This window comes from Bidens hawaiensis, unplaced genomic scaffold (genome assembly GCF_021521415.1).
Source record: "Bidens hawaiensis isolate Kalapana, Puna unplaced genomic scaffold, B.hawaiensis_p1.1 tig00058880_1, whole genome shotgun sequence".
NCBI classification, from domain to species: domain Eukaryota; kingdom Viridiplantae; phylum Streptophyta; class Magnoliopsida; order Asterales; family Asteraceae; genus Bidens; species Bidens hawaiensis.
The window spans coordinates 35,252-54,398 of NW_027500596.1; the positions used below are offsets into that span (position 1 = coordinate 35,252).

General features: G+C 36.4%; 1 pseudogene; it reads left to right on the forward strand.

Annotated features, from left to right (window-relative positions):
- Nucleotides 1–16,782: 16,782 nt before the first annotated feature.
- Nucleotides 16,783–17,741, forward strand: LOC143602400 (uncharacterized; annotated as a pseudogene).
- The last annotated feature ends 1,406 nt before the right edge of the window (nt 17,742–19,147 follow it).

Sequence of the window (19,147 nt, forward strand, 5' to 3'; positions counted from 1 at the left end):
CAAGATATACATAATTAGCATATAAATCATACTTGGCATACACTTACCATTTAAGGTAAGTGTATTAACTATTCACATCGAGTATGCACACAGCCTCGAAAACATAACAAGGAAATGGGGCTAGAAACTCACCTGAACTCGGCTACGTAATGGTAATCCCTTTCTTGAGCTGTGCACGACTAACTGTATAACAATTACACTTATCAATTTAACGATCACTACCCATATCGCGTTTCTAGTTTAATTATAACCCACAACGAACGGGGTTCGAGGGCAGCGGGGTTCTATGGGCGGCAGCCCCTAGCGGGGTCCAAGGGGCAGAGCCCCTGGCTGGGGTTAAGCTGTCTTAACACATTTTCCATTAGAATTTTAAATTATTTTCTAATTTGCTAACTCATTCTCTCTAACAAATTAAGCCTAATTTGTTAGCTAATTCGTTATCTTTTGATCTGGATCGGTAACCGATTCGTCATCTGATCAGTATCTGATTCGTTATCTAATTCATTATCTGAACATCGTGTGATTCGTTATTCTGATTCGCAAGCTTAATTCGTTATCCTAATGAGTTGGGTGGGTAACGAATCACTTGATTACACCAATCTTATCCAGACTTTGACTTAGAGGTCAAATTCAAAATCGTCAAGAACACCATATAGTCAAAATATCTTAGATTTGTAATTAAACCTTCGTTTCTTAACCAAATAACACGATTTAGGTATCAATGGATTCGGAATTACAGCGCCTACAAACCCCGACCCTTTGTTCGTCCAAATATTCATGTTTATGGGGTGCGATTTAGGCATATATGTTACGGGTTCTTTAGGTTAGCAATTAACCTATCAATCGTTAATGGTTTTCAGCAAGAATCTTCACGTTTGGTTCGTTTTTACCATATGTATACAGATCTAAGATTACTTTAATGAATCCGGACCTAAATGAACGATTTCAAGTTATAAACGTAGCTTAAACGAGTCGGTCTACGGACACGGTCTCGTCTTGATGTTGTCTTGGTTCGTCTCAACGTTCTAGCACCAATAATCTCGGGTTTTCGCCTTCGGATCTTGACTCGGGTTATAGGATAGTGTTTGTGTGTGTTTTTGATGGTGTAGGCTATTGTGTAGAGATAGATAAAAATGGAAAGGATTAGGGTTTAAGGTATATTTATACTCCCTTAAGCCCATAGACCTAAGACCCATTTCATATCTTATTCCATCTTCTAAAGTCCAAGCCCATCATCTTATATTTTATTATCTAAACCAATACACGACACATTATTAAAATAAACGAAATTTCATTTATTATTATAACCAAACGTAGGATGTTACATTTTATTTAACTTTTTACAAAACTCATATGTTTTGTAGTTTCTTATACTTATCTTTTAGCAGCTAATTTGGATAACTGATGAGCCATTGACCTATCAAATAGTATCCAGTACTGGCGACCATCTCAGGAGAAAACCCATAATAGGTGAAAAAATCCATTGACCTAACCTGGGACCACCTATTTTTCTTTACAAGAAAAACTTGAATTCAAGATTTCCCTTTTTAAATTGATTTATTTAACTGTCTCGCCTCAAGTCCTCAACCACTTGAGCTAGAGATCATTGACGAACTCTTTATCCTTTTATGTTTAAATCAAATAAAACAATATGTATAAACTAAAAAAGCCATAAAATAAACATACAACAAAAAAACATGTAGCATGAAACATGAACCATAAATCATAAAACAGAATGTGGCTAATGAGGAACAAGCTAAAACAAAAACGAGTATGGCTTTTAATGTGGGTGCAGGGGCCAAGCTACTTGACGCGGACGGTTTCATGCTAAATGGAGAGTTTGCAAAGTGTTAGGTTCAACAAAGAAGTTAATTCCAGATCTTTATAGATGTTCTTGGCCATTTAGTTATTTATTATTTTGTTCATGCTAAATGGAGAGTTTGCAAAGGGTTAGGTTCAACAAAGAAGTTAATTCCAGATCTTTATAGATGTTCTTGGCCATTTAGTTATTTATTATTTTGTTCTTATACATAAATGATATTTACTTGATTAAATCTTGAATCGTAATAACACTATCAGATTAACTATTTGAGCCGCACACTGAATGCTTAATTGGATTCTTATAGACATTGCAACGAAAGAATTTTTATGACCTAATATGCGGTTGATCAAGTGAGTACATAATGTCGCGTACCAAACAAACAATTTTTATGACCTAATGCAGTTTTGTTTAATGTCGGCGGTTAGCAAAATTTGTAAGGGCATTCTCAGCCCATTCCATATTAATTTTCTCTATAATTTAGCTAAAAAACACCATTCCATAAATTTATCTATCATTTTCAAAATTCTTCTACATTCTATTCCCTATTCATATCCATAAATTAATTCTTTATTTTTTTTTTCTCTTTTGTCTTGTTATATAGTAAATGGTAATTGGGAGGTAGGTGATATATTATATGGTATCAAAAGTGAATTCATATATTTAGGTTTTTACTTTAGTTGTCATATAACTCATCCATATAAATATATAATAGGAAATGGATTGAAGATGTGATTTTGATGATTTTCTTAAAAGGTATGACAAGTTTAGAGAATGGGTTAAGAATGCTCTAACCAAATGATTATTCAAAATGGAATCCTTGCAAGTTGCAACCAATTAGATAAATCCAACCCAAGATACAAGCCCAAGGGTTACTTAATACCCATAATGATTACTCAACTAAAACCCAAGTTAATAGGCCCATCTCGGTTGAACAGTCTATACAGATTCTTAATTTATTAGCCCAAGTATAAACATTTAAACCAATATATGGCCCGTCAAAAATACCAAATTCCCTCCTGTTAGTTTACAGCCCAACATGTATATGGCCCGACAAAAGCATATCTAAATTAAAAAAATAGTTAAAAATAATAATAGTAATAACAAATAATAAAATAAATTGGATGTGGCTCAATAGTAGAGCACTCACTTTACTAGTGAGAGTTACGGGGTTCAAACTCACTATCACCAATTTATATGGGAGATATGAGGGATAACCTTGGCAAGCCAGGGTTCAAGTCCTGATCTCACCCGGTTTTACCGGCTCCTCGCTGTCGTGTCGTTTGGCGGGCGTGGGGGTCGGGTTTTATCCGGTGAATCCCTCAACAGGTGGACCGCTAGGGGCTCCGTCCGTCCGGACTAGTGGCCGGCTCGGGCTACCTTTAGCCAATGGGGGCCGCGTACGGAATACCCGGCGTTACTTAGTTGGCCGTTCAAAAAAAAAATTAATAACAAATAATAAAAAAAACCACTAAACTAAACTAAACTGAACTGTCGACTCGTTCTTGCAACAATAACCATTTTATTTAGCTTTTATTGATTACAAGTTTCGGTAGGGATATCCCTAAAGATCTTTAAAATAAAATGACTCAATTAATTTTTTAAAAGCATTCGTACTGGAGCATCGTCTCTACATCCATAATTTTAATTAAAACATGTTTTAGTTTTTTAATATTGTTTACTTTTATAAACTTCCCACGTCTATCTATTTAGCTTTGTATATATTTTTATAATACTCATAAACACTTATTTTATATTTATTCCTCTTTTTATACCATCACAACAAAATATAGAGTATAAGTAGCAAACCAATAAAACTCCCAATAATGTTTCCAGATTGTCTTGGACAACTATCAGATCTTCAATAAAACAAGACATTCAAGAATCTTGTTTATGACCAAAATATGGTGTAGTTTTAAAACAGATTAAGGTTATTTATTGTTTTTCATTAGATTGTTGTGACATTAATCAATTGTGATTTTCATCAGATTGAGTGTAATTTAACATTGATTCTTACTTCTCTGTAAGGTTTTGTTAAAATGAGATTGTTATGGTTATAATTTCTAGAAATTTTTTATGTTTTTCAAATATGAAGGAGCTACTTGTAATATGATGTCTTTAATGTCATATGCGGTTTTGGATCTCTAGATAACTTCATGTTAGTTATTTAAGGACAGCAATAAGCTAGGATGTATATTTTTAATCCACAGAGGTGCTAACCTTAGAAACTGAAAAAGGGTTAGTCATTTTAAAAATGGGATCGCCTGACATCTGGCAGGTTCAGACTGAAGTGTATTAGACTCACGTGGTAACCAACTACACCACGAAATCTGATGTCGCATGGTAATAAATACAAAGTCCTAATCGGAAGACTTATGTTTATTATGTTGGTTTGTTTCGCCATGAAAACAGGTTCAAGGGTCAACAAATACATGGTCCGTGAAATTAAAAGCCATAGTTATTTTTTTCACCTTTTTAAACATTCTATTTTATACCAACCAAACAAATATTTGAAGTGTTTTACTTTTCTACTTTAGTTTGATATTAGATATTTGCCCATCACGCGTTGCATCGATAGCACGTTTTGTTAACAACACATACTTCAATTTGTGTCGGGTATTGCAATCGATCGTAAGTGAGTTTCGCAAGCCCAAAAAGGACACCACATTGTCCATATATACATTCCTACAAACTTTAATTCCTTAGTTCGTTACAGGCTAGATTTTGCAAGTTCACCCACTATCCTAGCTACAAATCATAGTCGTCGTTCTTGAAATCGTCGACCTACACACTCATATACTAAAACACAAAAGCTACAAATCATAGTCGCCTTTCTTTGTCTTTATTATTATTATACCCTTCATACATACTTTCTTTTACATACTCATTCCATACTTACTACACATTATCTCCCTTGTCAATACGTGCAATATCAGAAGATCGTTCACGCACCGTCAAGCATGCATTCATATCATAATTATAACTATCACAACTATGATTATGACATACACTTATCACTTAAGGTGAGTGTATTAACATTCACATTGAGTATGCACACAGCACCGAAAACATAACAAGGAATGAGGCTAGAAACTCACATGTCTTCTGTTTCTTTCTGAGTTAATAGTGATTCCTTTATTCAATTGAGCACGGCTAACTGTATATTAATTACACGTATCAATTTCCTAATCCTATACTCTTCCTTTAGGTTGCACAAAGAAATGGTTAAGTCTGGTCTATTCTAATAGCCTTGTATTCGAATGATATTAGAATACATTTGTGTTAGCCTTCAACTTGTATTAGAATACCTTTGTATTTGTGGCAGGTAATTAGAATACATTTGTATTCTAATAGTAAGTGAGTAAAATGCATTTATGTTAGGATACATTTGTATTCGAATGACATGTGATTAGAATACATTTGTATTCGAATGACATGTGATTAGAATACATTTGTGTTAGCATACATTTGTATTCTAGTGGCATGTGATTAGAATACATTTGTGTTAGCATACATTTGTATTCTAATGACATGCGATTTGAATACCTTTGTATTCTAATGGCATGTGATTAGAATACATTTGTGTTAGCATTCAACTTGTATTAAAATACCTTTGTATTCAAATGGCAGGTAATTAGAATACATTTGTATTCTAATAACATGTGATTAGAATACATTTATGTTAGCATTATAGCACACAACTTGTATTAGAATACCTTTGTATTCGAATGACATGTAATTAGAATACATTTGTATTCTAATGTTATGTGATTAGAATACATTTGTGTTAGCATTATAGCACACAACTTGTATTCGAATGGCATGTGATTAGAATACATTTGTATTTGAATGGCATATATTTAGAATACATTTGTGTTAGCATACATTTGTATTTTAATGGCATGTGATTAGAATACATTTGTATTCGAATGGTATATGTTTAGCATACATTTTTGTTAGCATACATTTGTATTCTAATGGCATGTGATTAGAATATATTTGTGTTAGCATACATTTGTATTCTAATGGCATGTGATTAGAATACATTTGTATTCGAATGGCATATGATTAGAATACATTTGTGTTAGCATACATTTGTATTCTGATGGCATGTGATTAGAATACATTTATGTTAGACTCTCATTATAGCACCATATCACTCCTTATGCATTATCATTTCTTCCTTAGCCTAAGATCTAGTCCGAGTGTCCATAAATCTTGAACCTTCATCGATCCCAAACCCGTTTACGCTAGATCTAGGGTTTTTACATGACCCGTACCTACTAAGGAGTCCACTAACTCCATTTTTAACATCAGGTTTACATTTTTATGTTATAACAATACCCGATTTGCCTTATGACCAAGTCTTTGGGCAAGCCGTTCTTAAAAACATAATCTTTACGTGTAAAGAACATACCTTTATAAGCTTTTAGGCTACGGTTAGCTTTGGTATGCAACAATTGGCTTGCATCTTGCATGTATAGTCAAGATCTATCAAGATCTAGGCTCATTTCTTGAATTTCGGATCTCGGCCGTAAGCAGGTTTGTGTTTTAGAGTGTTTGGCTTAAGTGTGTGTTTTTGAAGGTGTAAGCTACGGTGTAGAGATGGATGAAAACGGAAAGGATTATGGTTTAAGGGGTATTTATACTCATTTAAACCCATGGACCTAAGGCCCAATTTTTTTCTTTTTGGTGCATAATTAATTCAATCTTTAAAGCCTACCATCTTCTATCTTTATTATTATCTTATTATTATTATCATTATAATCCTACTAACTCAATTAATTCTTCTGACGTAAATAATATATTAAACATTAATCATGGAAATTTCGGAATGTTACATAATGTTATAAATTGCAGCCCCTAAAAACATGATAATTTCAAAACATAAAAGGAGGGTATAAATGGTAGCATAATTACTCTAAAATGATAATTTCTTGGTTTTTTTTAGTCCCCAAAGAAATATGTACTAGGAAGCAGGAAAATTAAAAAAAACAAAACATGCTTTTGTTGTTGTCTTGTAGACAGAAAGAAAAGGGGGGGAATATTTTTTATTCATGTTCATTCGCAAGTTTTGCATTTGAAGTCTAGCCGGTTATATATAGCAACAATATATTAACCAAAGTTTAGGCATGTTTGTTCAATCTAAAGTTGTTTGTCTGGTTTTCCACGTTCTGCAACTCTTTAAATCCCAAGGTTGCTTGGTTTTCATCAAATTTTATTGTAACTTCCCGAACTTTCAAAGAATAATATTTAAATTTATTATTTACTTGTAGCATAATAGTTACTTAGATTAATAGAGAAATATAAAAGAATAAAATAATAAAAAAATGGAAGGATAAGTAGGCTAGTAGGTGGAATTAATTATGGACCGAAAACGAAAGGTGGGCCTTAGGTCCATGGGCTTAAGTGAGTATAAATACCCCTTAACCCTAATCCTTTCCATTTCCATCCATCTTGTCCATCTTATTCTTTGCACACTCAAAACACACACACACACTCTTACTATTTGCGGCCGAGAGAGAGGGAAGGATCCGAGATCAAACGAACGTTGAATATTAATAGATCTTCAAAATACAAGATTCAAAGTTCATAACCAAGCTAACCGAGACTAAACGAACACGTAAAGGCATGTTCTTGATCTTAAAGTTTATGTTTTAATGAGCGGTTGGCCTCGAAACTTAAACCTAAAGTAGATCGGGTATAAATGAACCATAAAGTAGCAAACTTGATGTTAAAATGGACTTAACGAACTTATGATTATAAACGGCTCGTTTAAGAAACCCTAGATCTAGCTTTAAACCTTTTTAGCCCTAAAGGTTCAAACTTTATGGACTCGCGAGCCAAGTTTAAGCCGATAACGGTTAAGGAAATGTTTACGAGTTGTTACCGACCCTTAATAAGGTGTAAGGGTCAAAAACGAGTAAAATAATGATGTTAAAAGGACCAGCTCGTGGTAAAAAATGTTCAGCTCATTAGCTCACAAGTGGCATGGTCGATTACAACTCTAGTCGCTTACAATAGCACTCACACACAACATCAGACCCGATTACAATGCTAGGTCGCATACTAGTAATCAAGTCGACTACGTCGTTGAGCTCGCATACACACTTAACTCGATTACAGTGTGTAGCCGCATACAAGTCTGGATTACGTTCATACTCGATTACTTGGCATCCAATTAAAAAAGAGAGTCGCATACAATGTATACATATATAACTCGCATACAATGACATATCTCGATTACTTTTGAAACTCGAACACAAATGATGGTTCATTTACAATTGATATTCGTATACTTGAAACAAGAATACATGAACAACCTAGTCGCCTACAATTTTATACTCGATTACAAGGCCATAAACGATTACATTGATTGTATTCGCTTACAATCTTAGGGTCGCTTACTTTGATGCATCGATTACAACACATACTCGATCACAATGATGGGAATCGATTACATATTGAGACTCGGTTACAATGGGGCACTCGCTTACAAAGCCCTTACCCGATATAATGAAGAAATTTGTTTACTTGGGTTAGTCCACATACGATAAATTTAATCGATTACAATATGGATACAAGGGCCATTCGCTTACACTTGTAAACTCGATTACATTTAGCAAACTCGCAAAATGAAGGAAAACCCTACATTTCAATGCACTAGGGTTAATAATGAATAATCTAAATATAACGTAATCTAAAAAAAATACCAATAGATTACTCCAGACTTAGGTATTGTGGCTGAAATACAAATTGGATGAGTTTTAATACGTGTAACTTATATACAGTTAGCAGAGCTCAGTTAAAGTGGGGATTAACAATTAACGGAGAAAGAAACAGGATCCAGGTGTGTTTCTAGCCGATTCCTTGTTATGATTTCGGGTCTGTGTGCATACTCGATGTGATAGTTAATACACTTATCTTAAATGGTAAGTATATGCCATTTATGATTTTTATGTTATCTATATATGTCTTGAATGAGAATGAAAACTTGTTGGTACATGAACGATCTTCAGATATTGCACGTATTTCCAAGGGAAGTGATTAGCTTCTTACATGGATATTAAATAATAACTTATATACAGTGTTCCTTCTATGGATAATATATAGATTTCCTTCTATGGTGATGTATAATGTTCCTTCTATGGATAGTATAGTGTTCCTTCAATGGAAAGTACATAGAGTGTTCCTTCTATGGAGAATATATATAGTATGGGTAATAGTAATAGTCCTTTTTAATAGATATAAAGTGATGTTCCTCTTATGGATATTTACACAGGGTTAAGGTACTAATACGTGTCTTCGGATGCGTGAAGGAATGCATGAGAACGAATTGTATGTTGCCTGATTAACAAGAACTCACTCAGCGTAGCTGACTTTTAGTATGCACGCAGGTGAATGTGTTTAATGAGCTAGCATGAGGAGGGCGCATGGCATGGATTGAATGCCTGGTATCTGAAGATGGAAGAGAAATGCTGTTTTAAATATGATGTTGTATATGTGTTTTAAAGAAAAGACCGCATGTTTTGTATCATATGATCAAAAGTCGTTTCCGCGAAAATTTTAACTAACTATGATTATAGAAGTGTGTTAATGAGTAAATCCAACGACCAAATGTAGGGCATCGGCAACGGGGCCTTACAAGTTGGTATCAGAGCAAATTTCGAGAGTTTAAGCATCCTAAATGCTTAGACTCGAACAGAGAATGGGATTAAGTAAGAAAAGAAAGAAGATGCAAGTTAAAAAATGCCATGTGTCACTCAAGCAAGCTTAGTAATGGTAAATTATTTGGTTAAATAATGTGTAAAGATGTTCGCTTAATTGCTAAAGGAAGGATATATGCAGGCTAGGGATAGGATTAATTGATTGATTTATTGATTAACTGTTTTAAAGTAGAAACTAGCACGAATGAAATCATAAAGGGAAATATGTAGAAAGTAATGCAAATAGTTAATTGCACTTGGCCACTGTCATTAACTACTTACCTTACGAATCATGTGCTAAATAATTCATTGAGTGATGATGTTTGTGTTTTCCCTTTTAGAATACGATGGTTGGAGCTAGAGAAGTTGTGAGGGCAGGAGATCGCACTGGGCGTCGTGGCAGGCCTCGTCTTGTCCAACAACCTTCGGTAGAAACAGCTTCCAACACCGGAGATGAAGGGAGCGCAGTTGGACGAAAACCAAGCAACAACGAAGGGGTTCATCTGGATCCCAGAATTCAAGCAGCTATTGTTCAAGGTGTAGACATTGCTATGAAAAACTTGACTCCTGAACGTCAGCTAGAAGCCGTGAAAGAACTGCTGAAGGGGCGGGAGGAGATGGTAAGAAAGATGATGATAGAGAGAGGGAGGCCTCGTGTGTGGTTAAATATGTGAAAGTTGATGATTGGAGGAGAAGCCGAGGTGGGTGTAAATACACGTCATTTAAAGGTTGTGACCCGCAGAAGCTGATTGGTTTAGAAGACGCAATCGCTACTCTCCAGTGGATAACCACTATAGACAAGGTTATCCGCATTAGCGAGTGCCGTCCCGACCAAGCTGTGGGTTATGCCACCCAATCATTTGGTGATGAGGCAATGTACAGGTGGGAAAGTGTGGAGCAGAGGAAGACTCAAGAGGAGATTAAGGCGATGAGGTGGAATGATACGAAAGAGTTGGTGATGAAGAGATTCTGTGCCGATACCGAAGTTGAAAGAGCTGATATGAAGTTCCTGACCTTGAAGTCGGGAAAAATGACACACCGTGAGTATACTAATGAATTCAACCGCATATCTAGGTTGGTACCGGACATCGTGAACACTGAAGCTAAGAGGGTTAAGTGTTACATCAGGGGACTTTCGTAGAATGTTCGCACTTTGGTTAAGGCTAGTAAACCCGCAACGTTTGACTCAGTTTTGGAATTGGGCGAGATGGTTTAACAGGACCTTGCCATCAGTGAAGAAGAGAAGACTGAACCTAATAGGTAGAACCCAACCCCAAAACGAAATGAAGTTAATGAAGAGGATCCACGTAAGAAGAAGGCAAGGCATGAGGAGTTCACTATTTTTGAAAAATGTGGAAGGAAGCACCCGGGAGAATGCAGAATGGGATTAAGTGTTTGCTATAGGAATGGGAAAGCAGGACATTCCTCCTAGGAGTGCAAGTATCACTATAGGTGTCATAACTGTGGAGGGCATGGACACCTAGCAAGGGACTGCAGGAAGCCAATGGGCGAGTGCAGAGCAGAGAAGAATACTTGAGAACAGTTTCCTTCGTTTGCTTGGGGAAGAACATTCAATAAGGCTAGCTGCTAGCCATAAGTTTAATTTATGTTTGACTTATTAATGACTCAATGCGTGTTGTTTTATATTGAAGTTTAGACTGGTGTTTATTAATTAGATGAATTGTCTTGGATGCATATTACTTATGTTATAATAAAATGTCGTTTTAAACAATAGTGTTAGATAGTACGAAACAACTTCCCTTGGAAGGACCATACGAGACTTGGTACATAGAGGGTCTCATGGCTAAAACCCGTGAACATCACTCGGTGACTGAAAATTCAAGAGAAAGAAAGATAACCCAGAAAACAAAGATGATTCGGAAAGTGTGTGAATATTAAAGGTGTTCCTTTTGCCATGAATGTCCCCGAAACCTCTTTAAGGAGGGAAGACTTGTAACATCCCGAACTTTCAAAGAATAATATTTAAATATATTATTTACTTATGGCATAATAGTTACTCGGATTAATAGAGAAATAATAAAAGAATAAAATAATAAAAAAATGGAAGGATAAGTAGGCTACTAGGTGGAATTAATTATGGACCAAAAAGAAAAGATGGGCCTTAGGTCCATGGGCTTAAGAGAGTATAAATACCCCTTAAACCCTAATCATTTCCATTTCCATCCATCTTATCCATCTTATTCTCTACACACTCAAAACACACACACACACTCTTGCTATTTGCGGCCGAGAGAGAGGGAAGGATCCGAGATCAAACGAACGTTGAATATTAATGGATCTTCAAAATACAATATAGATACAAGATTCAAAGTTCATAGCCAAGCTAACCGAGACCAAACGAACACGTAAAGGCATGTTCTTGATCTTAAAGTTTATGTTTTAACGAAGACTCGGCGATTCTACCCTACCTTTTTCCGATTGCTGCTTGACGAGAAAAAACCGCATGTTTGGCAGCAAACTAGTATAAAGGGCCCCCGCAGGAGCCGCCAGCCGGATCGACCAACAAATGATAGGCCAGAGGGATGGGCTCCTTCGACAGATCCCCCCTTATTTTGGAAAGCTGGTGGCCGCGTGTGAATTCTTTCAAGGCGAGGGGCGGCCTGATTCGACATTGTTGTTTACTCTGATCCGGTCGAGGTGGTTTTCACCAGCGCGTAGGTGGTCTAAGTTCCTATGACCGAGTCTTTCTGGCCCCTGTGAACATCTTTTCTTGGGCGACTTTTTCGCTCAATGAGAAAAAAGCTTTAGAGCGCTTCCCGTTCCGACTGAGATCGTCAGAAAGGCTATAGAGCCTTTCGAGCGACGACTCCCCAAACTTAAACCTAGAGTAGATTGGGTATAACGAACCATAAAGTAGCAAACTTGATATTAAAATGGACTTAACGAACTTATGATTATGAACGGCTCGTTTAAGAAACCCTAGATCTTGCTTTGAACCTTTCTAGCCCTAAAGGTTCAAACTTTATGGACTCGCGGGCCAAGTTTAAGCCGAGAACGGTTAAGGAAATGTTTACGAGTTGTTACCGACCCTTAATAAGGTGTAAGGGTCAAAAACGAGTAAAATAATGATGTTAAAAGGACCAGCCCATGGTTAAAAAGGTTCAGCTCATTAGCTCACAAGGGGCATGTTCGATTACAACTCTAGTCGCTTACAATAGCACTCGCACACAACATCAGAGCCGATTACAATGCTAGGTCGCATACAAGTAATCAAGTCGATTACGTCGCTGAGCTCGCATACACACTTAACTCGATTACAGTGTGTAGCCGCATACAAGGCTCGATTACGTACATACTCGATCACTTGGCATACTATTATAAAATACAGTCGCATACAATGTATACATATATAAGTCGCATACATTGACATAGCTCGATTACTTTTGAAACTCAAACACAAATGATGGTTTGTTTACAATTGGTATTCGAATACTTGGAACATGATTACATGTACAACCTGGTCGCATATAAGTTTATACGCGATTACAAGTCCATAAGCGATTACATTGATTGTATTCGCTTACAATCTTAGGGTCGCTTACTTTGATGCATCGATTACAACTCATACTCGATCAAAATGATGGGAATCGATTACATCTTGATACTCGGTTACAATGAGGCACTTGCTTACAAAGCCCTTACCCGATATAATAAAGAAATTCGTTTACTTGGGTTAGTCCACATACCTTAAAGTTAATCGATTACAATATGGATATAAGGGCCATTCGCTTACACTTGTAAACTCGATTACATTTAGCAAACTCGCAAACATGAGTCATTTGCTTACAATGCTATATTTCTTACAATGAGGCTTTGTTTTATGATAGACTCGATTACACCCTATATCCGGTCGCACTAGTTATACTCGAATACATGCATATATAGATAAATACTCGCTTATGTACGCACATGAGAATAATACACTTGGAGACCCGCATGCATGGTATAACCCGGGTGTTCTACATATGTATATATATATATACATATATACCCGAATGTAAAAATATCTGTGCTATATATAATATGGCAATGAAGGGCAATTTAGGACGGTGATTTTAAGTAATTTACAAAATTTCAAGCATATGGTACAAGTTTAAAGAAGGACAAAATAGTTTTTATAGCATAAAAACTCTCATGCATTCCAATTTTTTTCAAAATATTTACAGCGTTACCCCTTAACTTTAATTAACTTTTGTAAAATTAAAAAATAGTTACAACTTTGATCCTTCATCTTTTATGTATATATTCCTTATATTTTCATTTTTAACCCAAATACCCCCGCGATTTTTAAACGGTCATAACTTTTTCGTACGTTAATATTTTTTTAAAAAAATTGCACCATAAAAACGAGCATTTAATTATCTTTAATTTGAGTATGATATTGTCATAGTTTATTTTCCAGTTAAAAATAACATTTATGTATATGTGTTTGTGGTTCGGTTTTGATGGTTTTAAATAAAACCGTGCGCCAAGCTGTTAGAAACACTTTTGTTGCCGAAAATTAAAACCGGACCGTTGAAAGTTTAACTCAACAAAACCAAACCATTAGCAATGGTTAGGTTCCAGTTTCATTTGTACTTCGATAATAAATTGATTTTAAAATAAGAATTATTAATCTACCTATACCAATAAACAGTTTCAAGATTACAAACAGAACAGTGAACACCCATAAATCTATTACGTGATTAATTATCAAAGTTTGTATTTCCCGCTGCATTGCGCCGGTATCCGTCAAGTATATATAAATACACATCCACGTAATCGAATACAGGGTTAAAGCTCTAAGGAAGAAAAAGAAATAAAAATAAAGGAAAACCCTACATTTCAATGCACTAGGGTTAATAATAAATAATCCAAGTATAAAGTAATCTAAAACAAAAACCAATAGATTACACCAGACTTAGCCATTTTGGCTGAAATACAAATAGGATGAGTTTTAATACGTGTAACTTATATACAATTAGCATATCTCAGTTAAAGAGGGGATTAACAATTAACAGAGAAAGAAACAGGATCCATGTGAGTTTCTAGCCCCATTCCTTGTTATGTTTTCGGGGCTGTGTGCATACTCGATGTGATAGTTAATACACTTACCGTAAATAGTAATTGTATGTCATGTATGATTTATATGTTATCTATATATGTCTTTAATGAGAATGAAAGCTTGTCGGTACGTGAACGATCTTCGGATATTGCACGTATTGCCAAGGGAAGTGATTAGCTCCTTACATGGATATTAAAGACAGAATTACAAATTTTGTCCTATAAAAAAGCCAAATTACGGTTCGTGTCCTTTTTTTAGTTTCCTTACAGGCGGTGTACTATAAACTTTTTTTTTCTACACGTTATGTCCTTTACGCTAACTGGGTTAGAATAACTCAGTTAAGTATGACATGTGCCAGACATGTGATGGGCATAATTGTAATTTTAATGTATCCTTAAATTTAAAAAAAGAAAAGAAATATATATAATACCTTCCCCTTCTTTCTCTCTAAGCCAACACCATCACCATAAATTCCGGCCACCTCGTTACAGATTCCTTTCAACCCACCACCACCACAAACAAGCACAAAATTAACACAAAATAAATCTCAAAACAGCAGTAAAAACTCAAAACAATCAAATATCCATTTCATAAAATCAAAAACCCAGAAACGATTAGTCCAAACAATTTTTCTTCTACAAACAAACAAGCACAAAATTAATTTCAAAACAACAACAAAACTCAAAACCAATTGATACCCAGTTCATAAAATCCAACAACTCCATCTTCGCCGCCGGCTTCTTACCGTCACCAAATTCCGGCAACCACTTCATCTTCTCCGTCTACTACTTCGACCTCACCATACCCACCAAACCCACAACTACTATCTGGTCAGTCAACGCTGACTCACCACTCAACGCATCATCATGCCTTCTAATAACTAACTCCAGAGAACTCCAACTTGCCGGAATCCCACTTACCGTCTTGAGAGTGGATATAGGGTTCCGGCGATAAAGGAAACCGAAAACGGCAGTGTAGCCACATGATAACATGTGACGGTGGGTGTAGGGTTTAGATTTGGGGATTTGGATGTTGGTAAGTGTGGTGATGAACCACTGGGCCTGGCGGTGGCGGCAGGTGGGGGTGATGGTGGTTGATGGTAAGTAGGAGGTGGGGGTATGTTGTAAGAGGACGGAGATTTGGTGGACGGTGGTGGAATGGTGGTTTCAGATCTGCTTTGTGCTCGCCGGAAAATCAAGATTTCCGGCTCGCCGGTAGTGGTTGCTGGAGGTTGGATGGGGGGCAGGTGTGGGGGTGGTTGGTGGTGGTGGTGGGTGATTAAGAAAGGAAGAGAAGCAGGGAGAGAGAGTAGAGTTTGATATGAGAGAGAGAAAGAGTTTTATATTTTTTTATTATGTATAGACGAAAAGACAAAAATGCCCTCACATGCGCCTCACGTGAGGGTATTTAACTGGGTTTTTCTAACCCATTTAGCGTAAAGGGCATAACGTGTAGAAAAAAAAAGTTTAAAGTACACCGCCGGCAAGGAAACTAAAAAAAGGACACGAACCATAATTTGGCTTTTTTTAAAGGACAAAATTTGTAATTTTGTCGATATTAAATAATAACTTATATATAGTGTTCCTTCTATGGATACTATATAGAGTTCCTTCTATGGATAATCTATAATGTTCCTTCTATGAATAGCATAGTGTTCCTTCTATGGATAGTGTAGTGTTCCTTCGATGGATAGTATAATGTTCCTTCTATGGAAAGTATATAGAGTGTTCCTTCAATGGAGAATACATATAGTATGGGTAATAGTAATTGTTCTTTTAATATATATTACGTGATGTTCCTCTTATGGATATTTACACAAGGTTAAGGTATTAATACGTGTCTTCGGATACGTGAAGGAACGTATGAGAACGAATTGTATGTTGCCTGATTAACTAGAACTCACTCAGCGTAGATGACTTTTAGTATGTACGCAAGTGAGTGTGTTTAATGAGCTAGCATGAGGAGGGCGCATGGCATGGATTGAATGGCTGACATCTGAAGATGGAAGATAAATGTTGTTTTAAATATGATGCTGTATATTTTGTTTTAAAGAAAAGACCGAATGTTTTGTATCGAATGATCAAAAGTTAATGTTTTCGCGAAAGTTTAATTAACTCTGATTATAAAACTGTCTTAATGAGTAAATCCAATGACCAAATATAGGGCACCGGCAATGGGGCCTTACATTTATCAAGTGTGTAATATAGTTATTCATTTTCTTTGGCTCATGTGAGCTAAATTGATGAAAACTTTGACACTAGCTTGCGTGTTGTTAATTTATCTTGTTCATTAATCTTGAATTCTGGTTATTGAATATTGATCATGGTGCAACCAGATTCCCCTTCAAACCTTAATATCATTCATCAGTCTCTAATTTCAAACCCAACCCACTATGAAAGTCAGCCTTCTGAACCTTATGGAGTTGACTTTAGAAATATTGGATCATACATAACTCAAAATCATAATGTTGGTTCAACCATTCAGTCTCTTGGTGACATAATTTCAAGATCATTTGATCCCGTTCAAGCTCCTCCAATGGCAGATGAACGAAAACTTAACCACTATCACCAAAATCATAAATTTCCACTCTCTTTAGGGTATGGTTTGCTATCTCCATCTTCAACTCAATGGAGTGGAGAAAGATGTTATTAGGTTTCTGATGAAGAATTGCAAGAAAAAAAAGAACAAACTTTAATCTTACACAAGAAAGTTGTTATTCGTCTTCTTCATCTTCACTTAATCAAGCCTCCTACATATGTTATGGAACATACTCATTCTTACTATCTTTAGCTGGTTCAAGACACTTAAAACCAACTCAGTATTTACTTGAAGAGTTTGTTAGTATTAAAGAGATTGATATAGAGTTTACCAACATGTCATATGCAAGTAAGTTATCGTGTTTCGGTCAACACAGCTAGCTACAACTACGTTCCCAACTGAAAGCTGAATTATACAGCTATGGGTTGCCAATGGAAAAACTAGAACTTCATGCTACTTTAGGAAAGCTCATTTCTTTATTATAAGAGGTACTATTATTACACCCATAAGTTTATAACTTAATGATCATGTAACAAATTAAATAACTTTCTGTTTTCAGGTTGAAAGAAGATATGAACAATATTATCTAGAGCTAGAAGAGGTGGTGATGTAGGGGCATTTATATTTAATTAGAATCTTTTTTATTTTGTTAGTTTATATTTTATTATTTTGTGTTTATCTCGTTTCCAAGTTTATCTCTTTTTTATTTATTATAAACTAGGTTATTGACCCGTGGTCTCCACGGATGGAAATATAGAATTCGTCTAATAAACACATATAATTTTACCTCTCGCTCCGGTGGAAACCCCGGAAGGTCCTCAGGGAACACTTCTGGTAGTCGCACACAATAGGAACATCTTTCACTTCTTTCGTCTCGGCCGTAGCCTTGACAACATATGGCAGGTTAGCACTTCACCCTCGCCTTAACAAACCTTCGGCTTTTATCATCGAAATGACATTTGGCCCCGAACTTTCTTTATCACCATAGACCGTCACCGTACCACCATACAAGGACTTTAACCTTATCAACCTGCTCCTACACATTATCTGTGCCTCGGACTTAGATAACCAATCCATTCCCAAAACCATATAGAACCCTCCTAAGGTCATAACGTACAAGGTAACAGGAAAATCGCGTCCCTCCAACTCTATCTTACAATCCTTAACCATCCTCATTATCCTAACCGTAGTTTCACTAGCGGTTTCTACCGTAAAGGCTTCAGGCACTCGACAACATTTCATCTTTGCTTACTTACTAAATGTCGTAGCTACAAAACTTCTATTAGCACCAGAATTGAACAATATTGAAGCGGTAATACCATTTACTAGAAACGTACATGTCACGACGTCTGGGATCTGCTTGACCTGTTCTTGAGTCAGCATGTAGGCTCGGGTCTTTGTTCTTGATGGTTCAGCATCTTTCTTTCCACTTACTCCAACTTTAGTACATTCCCTGGCCATGTGGCCCGTCTTGCCATACCTGAAACATGTTGGTTTCTCATTGCACTCATGAGCGTAGTGCCCCACCTTCCCGTACTTGTAGCAGGCGTTTGATCCAACTCTGCACTCTCCTCCATGCGCCTTGCCGCATTTGTGACAAACATCAGTCCCAACACCCCACTTGCATTCTCCACCGTGCATCTTACCACATGTCATACACGACCTCTTCTCCCACACCTTCTGCTTCTTATCCCTAGGGTTCCGCAACTGAGTACCGGATCGTTTAGAAGGAGCAACCCATTTCTTATCCTTCTTCTCTTCTATCACCACATCTTCCACAGCCAGGTCATCGTAAACCATCTTTTCGAGTTCAACAGCAGAGTCAAAGGTAGCAAGTTTACTTGCCCTGACTAAGGTGCGGACGTTCTGTAGAAGTTCTCTGATGTAGCACTTGATCCTTTTAGTTTCAGCATTGACCTCGCCAGGCACAACCTAGACATGTGGTTGAATTTGGTAGTATACTTTCGCTGTGTCATCTTAATCGCCTTCAAGTTCTGAAACTTCATCTCAGCCCTCTCA